The 10,830-nt window shown below is 38.2% G+C and overlaps 1 pseudogene; it reads right to left on the reverse strand.

The window, feature by feature from the left end:
* LOC147311728 (sacsin-like) overlaps window positions 1-6,640 on the reverse strand; it is a 36,905-nt pseudogene extending 30,265 nt beyond the window's left edge.
* Between the last annotated feature and the right edge of the window lie 4,190 nt (window positions 6,641-10,830).

A 10,830-nucleotide genomic window follows, 5' to 3' on the forward strand; every position in this document is an offset into this window, starting at 1 on the left:
ATCCGGGCGCAACAGCTTTAAGCAGCTCCGCGCGCCCTCGTGAGTGACTATCACTTTTTGGCACAACACCTGGAGCTAAGGGGGCAAAACAATCGCATGAGTGCTGCTGTTTGGCTGAGGAAGAATAAAGTAGTCGTGGTAAGCCAATCATATGACCACTTCAAGATGACAAAGCAACAAAGTGATATATACCAGTTTTTAATTGTGTTGATAGGCCATGTAAAACCAGAGTCATGATAAACAATATATACGTGGCGTTTTTCCCCCAATAGTTTTGTCACGTTAACTGTCTAAGGACAGCGCTAGCAAGCACTCTCTGCTTATGACCAAACAAAAAATAGCCCGTTCCTGTTGGTGGAAAAATGCACCATGTCGACCACTCAAAAGTCATATGGCAACATGACATTTGGTTGTTTAGGAAGAGGGGGAAGTTTTAGGAGTGACGGCAGGAGAGAGAGAGAGAGCGAGTTTTGAGTTGTGAGTTGTGAGAGATTTGTGACGTTTAGCATGTTTGGAGTGTGTAGTTAATGTGTTGTCTTGTGTAGTTAGTGTATAGTGTTGTGGATAGTTTTGTGTTGTGTGTCAGAACAATGAGGCGACTGCTGTCTCCAGGTAGAGAACAGGAGTGATACACCTGCTGTCAGGCCTGCAGGTATCAGGCTGTGATGTTCTCCTTTACAGGGAGTGCAGAATTATTAGGCAAATGAGTATTTTGTCCACATCATCCTCTTCATGCATGTTGTCTTACTCCAAGCTGTATAGGCTCAAAAGCCTACTACCAATTAAGCATATTAGGTGATGTGCATCTCTGTAATGAGAAGGGGTGTGGTCTAATGACATCAACACCCTACATCAGGTGTGCATAATTTTTAGGCAACGTCCTTTCCTTTGGCAAAATGGGTCAAAAGAAGGACTTGACAGGCTCAGAAAAGTCAAAAATAGTGAGATATCTTGCAGAGGGATGCAGCAGTCTCAAAATTGCAAAGCTTCTGAAGCGTGATCATCGAACAATCAAGCGTTTCATTCAAAATAGTCAACAGGGTCGCAAGAAGCGTGTGGAAAAACCAAGGCGCAAAATAACTGCCCATGAACTGAGAAAAGTCAAGCGTGCAGCTGCCAAGATGCCACTTGCCACCAGTTTGGCCATATTTCAGAGCTGCAACATCACTGGAGTGCCCAAAAGCACAAGGTGTGCAATACTCAGAGACATGGCCAAGGTAAGAAAGGCTGAAAGACGACCACCACTGAACAAGACACACAAGCTGAAACGTCAAGACTGGGCCAAGAAATATCTCAAGACTGGTTTTTCTAAGGTTTTATGGACTGATGAAATGAGAGTGAGTCTTGATGGGCCAGATGGATGAGCCCGTGGCTGGATTGGTAAAGGGCAGAGAGCTCCAGTCCGACTCAGACGCCAGCAAGGTGGAGGTGGCGTACTGGTTTGGGCTGGTATCATCAAAGATGAGCTTGTGGGGACTTTTCGGGTTGAGGATGGAGTCAAGCTCAACTCCCAGTCCTACTGCCAGTTTCTGGAAGACACCTTCTTCAAGCAGTGGTACAGGAAGAAGTCTGCATCCTTCAAGAAAAACATGATTTCCATGCAGGACAATGCTCCATCACATTGTGGTGGAGCAAGTACTCCACAGCGTGGCTGGCAAGAAAGGGTATAAAAGAAGAAACACTAATGACATGGCCACCTTGTTCACCTGATCTGAACCCCATTGAGAACCTGTGGTCCATCATCAAATGTGAGATTTACAAGGAGGGAAAACAGTACACCTCTCTGAACAGTGTCTGGGAGGCTGTGGTTGCTGCTGCACGCAATGTTGATGGTGAACAGATCAAAACACTGACAGAATCCATGGATGGCAGGCTTTTGAGTGTCCTTGCAAAGAAAGGTGGCTATATTGGTCGCTGATTTGTTTTTGTTTTGTTTTTGAATGTCAGAAATGTATATTTGTGAATGTGGAGATGTTATATTGGTTTCACTGGTAAAAATAAATAATTGAAATGGGTATATATTTGTCTTTTGTTAAGTTGCCTAATAATTATGCACAGTAATAGTCACCTGCACACACAGATATCCCCCTAAAATAGCTAAAACTAAAAACAAACTAAAAACTACTTCCAAAAACATTCAGCTTTGATATTAATGAGTTTTTTGGGTTGATTGAGAACATGGTTGTTGTTCAATAATAAAATTATTCCTCAAAAATACAACTTGCCTAATAATTCTGCACTCCATGTATAGTAGACAGAAATTTTTGGAGTTGCACAAATAATTTGTGTGGCATCTTATTGAAAGCAGAACACCTGATTGTTATATAAATATTTTGAAATGGTTATAAAAAAAAGGGCTAAAAGGTAAATAGCTGCAAATAACTTTGTTGTTTGCAAAACTTGTGCCTATGATTTTAAAAATGACAATTTATATTTGCATTTAAAGTTATGAAATATGATTAATTAAACATGTTTGTGGTTGTTACAGTAAAAAATATAACTTTTTCTACTTAGATTTTATGCTTTTTGTCTGATTTTAGATCAATTGTGTTAATACACATGAGGTTGTGCTGAAAAGAATGATACCAAACAAGGCAAAATAAACAGTTTTTAAAGGTGAAATGTAGAGGTCAAATCAAAAGTAGTCAAAAATGGCAAATTATACCCTGGACCCCATGGTTAAACATTTTTTTTTAAATAACGCAATAGTTACTTTTCAAGTAATTAATTACTTTTAGAATCGTGTAACTCAGCTACTAACTCAGTTACTTTTTTGAAGAAGTAACTAGTAACTATAATTAATTACTTTTTCAAAGTAACTTTCCCAACACTGGTTATGAATAAATCTTTTTTTTTGTACCAGTACTGGTTTTATTTTGTTGTATTTATCTGCAACACCTTACTGTCGGACATAAACCAGTCCGTGGCGCAAAAAAGGTTGGGGACCGCTGATTTTACCGATAAGTATGTCTTTGGACTGTTGGAGGAAAACAGTGTGGAGCCCTTCTGGGGCCCTTCTGTGTGGAGCTTATATTTTTCTCTGTGCCAGTTTGGGTTTCCAGAGGGAATCCACACTGGGACAGAGAAAACATGACCGTTGACCACTGTTCTATAATAGGACATAAAAAAAGCCAGAGTACCTGGAGAGAACCAAGGCTGCACAAAGTTTAAAAAGACAACTGAATATTGTTTTTTTTTTCCTGTGAAGCAACTAGTTTATATTTTCTATATTCATCTTTTTAAATGTAGAAAACAAACAAAAAAGGTTTCAAAACTTCAGTTTTCAGTGAATACCTTGGTATTTTCCCAATTCTTCCGTCCAAAGGCTCTCAGTCCCATAGCTCCGCTCATCATGGATGAAAACCACTTCTGTTGCTCCAGCATCATCTGCATTTTGAATCAGTTCCTGATTGACAAATAAAAATAACACAAAAGTGATATGATCGATGACTTTGTTCCAAGAAGTGTCCCATCTCTCCAGTGAATCAGCATACCAAACACTGAGAGTGACTCATCTAAATGGGATCTAGCCCTGTTTTTATTAGAAATTTAGAATTCCCACATTAACATCAAAATATCTAGAGTGAAAGGAGTTTCAGATTCTGTTGTTAATATTTATCTGCTGTGTATAGTTGCACATTATTTCTTATTCTTTATTCTCCAACAATGACAACCAAAAGTGTTTTATGCTTTGTCACATGTTCATTATGTGTATTGATTTAAATCACTGGTAATAATGAAGGCTACATATATTTTATTGTTGAACTCTACTGCATTATATTTTTTCATATTTCACCTACCTGAGTGACATATGAAGGATATCTGATAAAATGTCAGCTCAGTGTGGTCAAATACTTAAGAGTATACATATTAGTATAGTACAGTATTATGTTTTTATTTACAGTCAACATCTAAGTTTCCATTTAACTCACCAAGTCAAGTATCTAAGGAATGTTGCTTGCAATACATATGATGAAGTGCCTTGATGCAAATTTTGGGTTTGCCATTATTTTCTATATAAATAAAAAGGTATTTGTCTGGACACTGTTATAGTTTTTAAGATCTCTGAAACCAGTGCTAATGTCACTAACAAATCATTTTTGACACGTTTTTCTTTTTTTTTTTATCAACAAGCTGTTTTGCCTGATGAGAACAAGATGATGTCTAAATAAAAACTAAAACCAATCCATCCAATCAGAAGTAAAGTAAAATGTCAACACTTGAGAGCAAGAGACGAGTAGACATATGGACACATTTTGAATTTGATGGCAAGGAAAACAAGGTGCTTTGTAAACCGTGTAGAGTAACTTTTAGAGGTGAAAACACAACAAACTTTTATACTTTTTTGTTTTACTCACCTTGATCAACTTTAGATTTATACACACCTAAACTCTCTTAGTTTTAGTCAAGACTAAAACTAAGAGAGTTTAGGTGTCTAAATTATCACAACCTAAATGAGGTTTTAGTCAAATGACTATGACTAAAACGAAATTCAAGAATCAAATTAAAATTTGCTGTCAACATGAACAAATTGAAACAATAAAAAGAGCATGTCACTTGTGCTCACATAACAGAACACAAATTTGTAGCCTCAACAGAAGACAGAGCTTCAAATATGAATGTTACTGCAAAGTGTTTTTGTCACTGTAAACTACATATTTTGTTTTCTGTTCTCATGCTGACCTCCCATAAGGAACCCAGTATGAGTAGAGGTCTCTTTTTTCCCCTCTTCCACTTGCCCATTGTTTTTTCCAAATTACTACCTGTCTCTGACCTGTCTTCCCACATCATGTCTTTGCTATATATGTATGGTCCGGGGGGTCCAATTTCACTGCAGGTGTAAACATTGCATGTGACAAATAAAAGGCTTGATTGATTGATCGATTGATCGATATTTGATCCTTTCAGTATGAAATATCGCTTCTTTTTAAAACTGACCAAAATTAGTTTATGAATTAAGGAGTTAAAAACATGAACATTATAACATTACTCACTAAAGTCCATCATGAGGCCTTGAGCTAAGCATATTTTGCTATCCTCATTTTGATGTTTTTTAGAAACCGCAAATGGTGGAACTCAGTAGGAAACCACACAGCTGACATTTTTTTAAACACAAGTCATTAGCCAGTTTCCACACCCGAGCCAATCATCATTTATAAAAGTTAGAATGATTATGTTTACAAAATACTTTTTAGTTAGTGTGGTCCAAAATGCTAATTAAGATCATAAACCTATAAGCATTTACTGAGGTCATGACCAAGGGTCTGGTTCCCGCAAATTTCTAAAGAATAAGAAGTTTTTTGTGAAGTATTTTGTGAAGTGGCTGATATGATGGGCTTTTGGCAGAACATTACACCAACCTTCAAAATCTGTCCACCATCTGGATATCGACGTAGAATATCTTTCAGGTAGTCAATGAAGGGTGGTGCTGTGGCCCCAAAAGAAGTCCTAAAAAAAGCAAAATTGATGGTAAGAAACTAAAGAACATATAGTTTGAACTAAAAGTAACCCAAAATGAGTCCTCATACATTATAGGTGTAGATAATATTGTATTACTATACAAGTATATAATTACTACCTAGTATTTAGTATTTTAGGGAATTGGTTACAAATATACTATTTCATGGAGATCATTGAAGTTGTGCACTCAAAGACTAATAAAAAACATTTCATATAGGGGTTTGAATCTTTACACACTGAGCAGTAATTCACACTGTGTGGGAAAACAATTCCATGTCTTATCCAGTCTTATCTCTGTAATCAATTACAGAGATAAGACTGGAAGTGTAGGGTGTAACCGTGCCCCTCCCTATAAACAGGCACACAGTCATTATCGATTGCTTTCACCACGCAATTTCAATAATACTGTCAGTCAAACAATTGTCTCACATTCATGTAATGCAGCTACACTGAGTTTACATTAGGAGGTAATAAAATGTTGCAACATTGGTGAAAGCCTTTTTTTTTTAATTACAGAAAACAAACCAGTCACCAGTAAGGCAACTGATAAATAATCTGACCTACAAGCAAACTAAAAAATAACATTAGTGACAAAATCATATCAATATCCATCACTGTTCAAGATGCAGGAAGTGCTGCATACCATATCGTCCACTTTATCTGTGAAGCACTTTTAAAACCAACAGTAATAGGGCAAACCAAAGTGCTGTACAATACCACCAAATATAAAAGACAAACACAGCTTGCTTATATCAGCCTGTTTTTTTAAACAACAAACTGATGTCTGACCTTTGATCTGGCTTCTATGAGCTGTAACAACTTGACATTTTAGGATGTATTCATGAAGTGTGTGATTTAGCAAAGTTTTATCATTGTAATGTCAAAGGTCAACTTTGATCTTGGGCATAACAATAGAGGTCAGGTCAAGGTCAAATCCTTAGCCAACCTAGGTAGTCATGTCCCCCAAGGTCTAGTACATTGTTAAGTTTTGAAGGCGATCCATAAAAAATTGTGGGTAATATAATGTTTTCAATGATTTTCACATTTGCTCCGATCTGATAGACTGCTAACAAACACACAGACAAACAAAAGAGACTTAATACACAATCACTCCCTTGAGGGTGGGGTGGGGTAGAATAAGGAAAACTCACCGAGCTTTCTTCTTTGCTTTCAGACTCATAATTCCTGCTTTGGTCCTTGTAATAACTTCGGGGTATTGTGACACATTCTGAAAAGTTTAAAACTTCTAAAACTTTTGCAATTACCTGCAAATATTTGCAATTATCAAAGGAAAAGAAAACAAAATAATTTGAAAAATTTGCAGAGAGTAACTGTTATTTAAAATAAAGCAAGCAAAACTCTGCCAGGGATTAAATTCTGCAGACTTTTCAGTACTATCCCTGATAAGCAGCCAGCCTCCTGGAAGACAGAAAAACAATCAAATATTAATCACCTAAAAAAAGTCCAAGACTGAAAGCTTGAGATTTTTTTTATTTTTACTTTAAAATTGCTTTTAGACACAAAGCAATGCCACAAAAGCTTCACAATTAAGAGCCATATATTTACTTGTACATCTTTTTAGGAGTATATGGCACAGAGTGGGAAACTGCTATTTACTGATGACATTAAAATATTAAAATTATAGTACCTCGCTCGTGAAAGTGAACGGTCCCATCTGTTTCAGTGATGATAGTGATACTACATTATTCTGCTTTATATAAAGACTGCAAGTGTCCAATCACGACGTCGCACGTTGGCTCCAGTCAAGTTTGGTCCCGTTTTCTCCGTTATTCATTTGGAAACGAAACTAAAGAAACAAAAGGAGCCACTGAGGTATTTTTTTCTCTAATGTTCCAGTGAAACGAAACTTTCTGAGCTCCAACAGGTTACCCTACTACCTGTTGTTGTCCCGCCGCTTGCTAGATGATTCTGCAAACCCATTTTAAAAAAATGGGGGCGCTTTTTCAGCTTTATTAGACAGAACAGACGGAGCAGACACGCGGCAAACGCGGACGCTCCACGCCATGCGGCATATGTTCGTCCGCTCATCCTAGTGAACTATACCGGGCCCTCTCCTGCTCCCCTTTTTATTATTATTTTTAGTTTTTCTTTTTTTTAAATCACTCACAAAACGGGCTACAGCATGTTCTTGCAGGAAAACTATCAAATGTAACATTCAATCCTGCGCCGTTATTTCATTCTTTATTTTATGGGTTTTTTCTTACTGCGTTTGTAAGATAAGTACTTACATTCTGTATATGCACGGCTCTGATATTCGCCTGTTAGACCCACTGAGAGCCAGCATCGGCGGTCCAAAGGCGTTACTAGGTTTTTGAAACATTGGGCGCTTAGCCCAGCCCTATAATCTTCTGGTTTTTCACTAACAATGTCATTCGTTAAGTAAATTATTCAAGATAGTTTATCTGAATTTTAGGATCACATCTTGCATGCTCATTCTGGTTCTTCCACAGAAGTGGGTCGGACTGTACTTAAGTAGTTTTCAGGTATCTATATTTTACTTGAGTACTTATTAACTTTTTACTTTTACTCCCTATATTTTAACACAAATATAATTACTTTCTACTTTTTACATTTTCATAACGGACTTGTTACTTTTGGTTAAGCGGTGTCATTTATAACGGAAATGTTTGGGAATTAAAGTGGGTTGAAAGTAGTTCATATGATGTGCTTTAAGAAATTACATATTTTAGTTAGTTTGCAGGACTGTGGTGAATTCACAGTAAAGATCTGTGTTAGACTGATACACAGTGGCTGTGGTTGTGATGGTCAGACTTATGTTACATCAAGTGTAGCAGGGATGAATTTGCATTTAAACTGGTGATGCTTCGATTCATTCACTGTCAGGTGGGTATTCAGTAATAATACATGGTGTTCTAGCTAAACCGGTTTTCATGTTGCCTCGTGATCAGCTATTAACAAACTGCAGAGCTCGTGATTCATCACATTTATAACAACTCTGATGTGTCCACCTTAACCTTCACAACTAGAACCTAAGCTCCAAAACCCAAAACATGTCTTTGCGTTAATGAGTTGAGTCTCTTCAACACAAAATATACTAATAGAAGAATGTACCTATTGCAGTTCCCTCCAGGCTTGGATTAGATGTGTCATTAAGGCAAGCGTCTAATATGCTTGTAACACCTTGAGCTCCCATTGTATCGCACTAACTTTGTAAAGATCCTTACTTCTTTTTTCTATCTTTACATCCCTTCAGTTACAGGGATGTGATAATTTACACTAAATATGTAGAGATTTAGTACGTGTGATCTGGACACAAGTGATGGAGGCACAACTTGTAGAACTTTGGAAAGCTCATCCGAGCCTTTTCCATGTGGCATCACAAAATTATCACGACCACAACAACCGTGAAAATAGTTGGATTTACATTGCTGCTCAATCACAGCTGCCTGATCAATGTTTTTCATTAGCAATTTAGCAAAGTTGATGGTGGTGGTGTGTCTGTGTGAGTGAAAGACAGAGAGAGAGAGCGACAGATTTTCTGTTATAACCTTCATTTTATGGAGGCACAGTGTGAGCACTCAGGTCGCATCAGAGCATCGGGCGGTATAGTGCGAGACCCTGCATCGTGAGCTACCAACTTCTAACCCCTGTGAGTCAATCGTGCAGTTTGAGCAGGAGCTGAATAATGTTACTGAAAAAAATCGCACAGTGTCTGCCCAGCTTTAGGTGTAGTGTCGTCCGAGACTTGCACCACAGTGTCGGCGTTTGTTTCCCTGTTGGCCATGCTTCTTGTTATGGTTATCTGTTGTCTTCCGGTATTTTCTCCGCAAGCGACCTTTCCTCGACCAATGAGATGAGCGGTAATCTGAATTGTGTGATCAGGAGATTTCCCACACTAAGTGCACAAAGTGTGTAATAAAGATCACTATTTTTGACACCTACTTCGACTTGGGCTTGCTTTCTTCTCTTCCCTAACTCGAACGAACCTTAACAATTGTCATACTCGAATTGTCATAAGTGTGCTGTCAGCTCATTGGTCACAAAGCAGGAGAGGGGCTGGGAATTATGTTTTCAAACAAAGCGTTAATTCCATTAACATTTATAGACTACTTTTTATTCTCACTGTATTACGGGACAAAGTGCGTTCCTCATTAGCTCAATACGGGACGTGTACTTTTGTTTCGAAATACGGGACGATTCCGTTTTTTAAGGGACGGTTGGCAACCCTAGTTTCTGTCCCTCCACACATACGACTCGGTTCTGCTTCTATGCCCCCATCCCTGTTTCTAGACTTCTGATTGGCCAACATTTCTGCACGGTTAGAAATATATCGCCACCTGTTGCTTTGGCATGTTCCTAGCAGCGTTTTCCTTCATTTCTGCCTTTACGTGTGGACGGGATTATTTTTTAAAACGAAAACGGAAAATCTCCGTTTTCAAAAATACCCGTAGCCTTAATTCTACATTGCCATAGATGGTGGTCGAAGTTTAGGGAGAGAGTCAAAGTCAGCAAACTTCAGAGATTTTTTGCTGTCAGATTTTGCTGGTATTACTGGGTACAGTTTTTATGTCACACTGGCCACTGACACATTAAAATTAAATGATACAGTGTGTAATGAACCGCTGATCTGTAGCAAAAGTCATCCTTGCGGGGGTTGTCGGAACTGTATGCGCAGGCGCACTGAGGACAGATGCGCTCAGAGGCCTGCCCCGTAATGTGTATGGAGCAGTCTGTCGCGGCAGGAATAAGTTGTACAAAGTCCATGTAAGTTACGATAATACTTTGATAAGTGATAAGTGTGTTTCTAATGTAAGGTATGTTGCTGTGTTTGTATTGTGAGCTATCTGAAAACCTTTTCATTCTGTATTTACGTTACTTACATCCATGTGCTATTTTTTAGCTAGACATGTGTGTCATGCAAGCTAGCAGCACCCCATGAGAAACGGGCCGAAGTGTTTAAGTGTTTACCGGAGTTTTTGCACCCTTGGCAAGCGGACTGAGGTATGTGATGAGAGGTGATCTGTTGTTATATTTTATTTAACTGAACTGTGTAACCCCCTTGATGCTGTTTGAAGTAACCCCTTTTGCTTTATTTAATCTGTGACTGTATATCTCAGAATTACTTGTTTGAACTTGCCTGAGTTAACTTAAGCTCATTGTTGTTATTGCTCATTGTTATAGTTTAAAAGGTACTGTACGGGTATCAATTTTTTCTTATATTATAGTTTTCACGGTGCTCAACGTCCAGAGAAGGAGCCGTGTGTGGTGAGGAAATAAATGGCTGCACCCGTTAGAGACTCTTCTGTCGTTCTTGATGCCAAGGGCTGCTGCAGTGAAAACTCATCGCTGCCTTGCAGCCATCTACACTCATCTTATTCTTTCGTCGAA

The sequence above is a fragment of the Aulonocara sp. 'chitande type north' Nkhata Bay genome, linkage group LG16, assembly GCF_057382095.1.
Source record: "Aulonocara sp. 'chitande type north' Nkhata Bay isolate Kocher_YH1m ecotype deep benthic linkage group LG16, A_spYH_male_GT1.1, whole genome shotgun sequence".
NCBI classification, from domain to species: domain Eukaryota; kingdom Metazoa; phylum Chordata; class Actinopteri; order Cichliformes; family Cichlidae; genus Aulonocara; species Aulonocara sp. 'chitande type north' Nkhata Bay.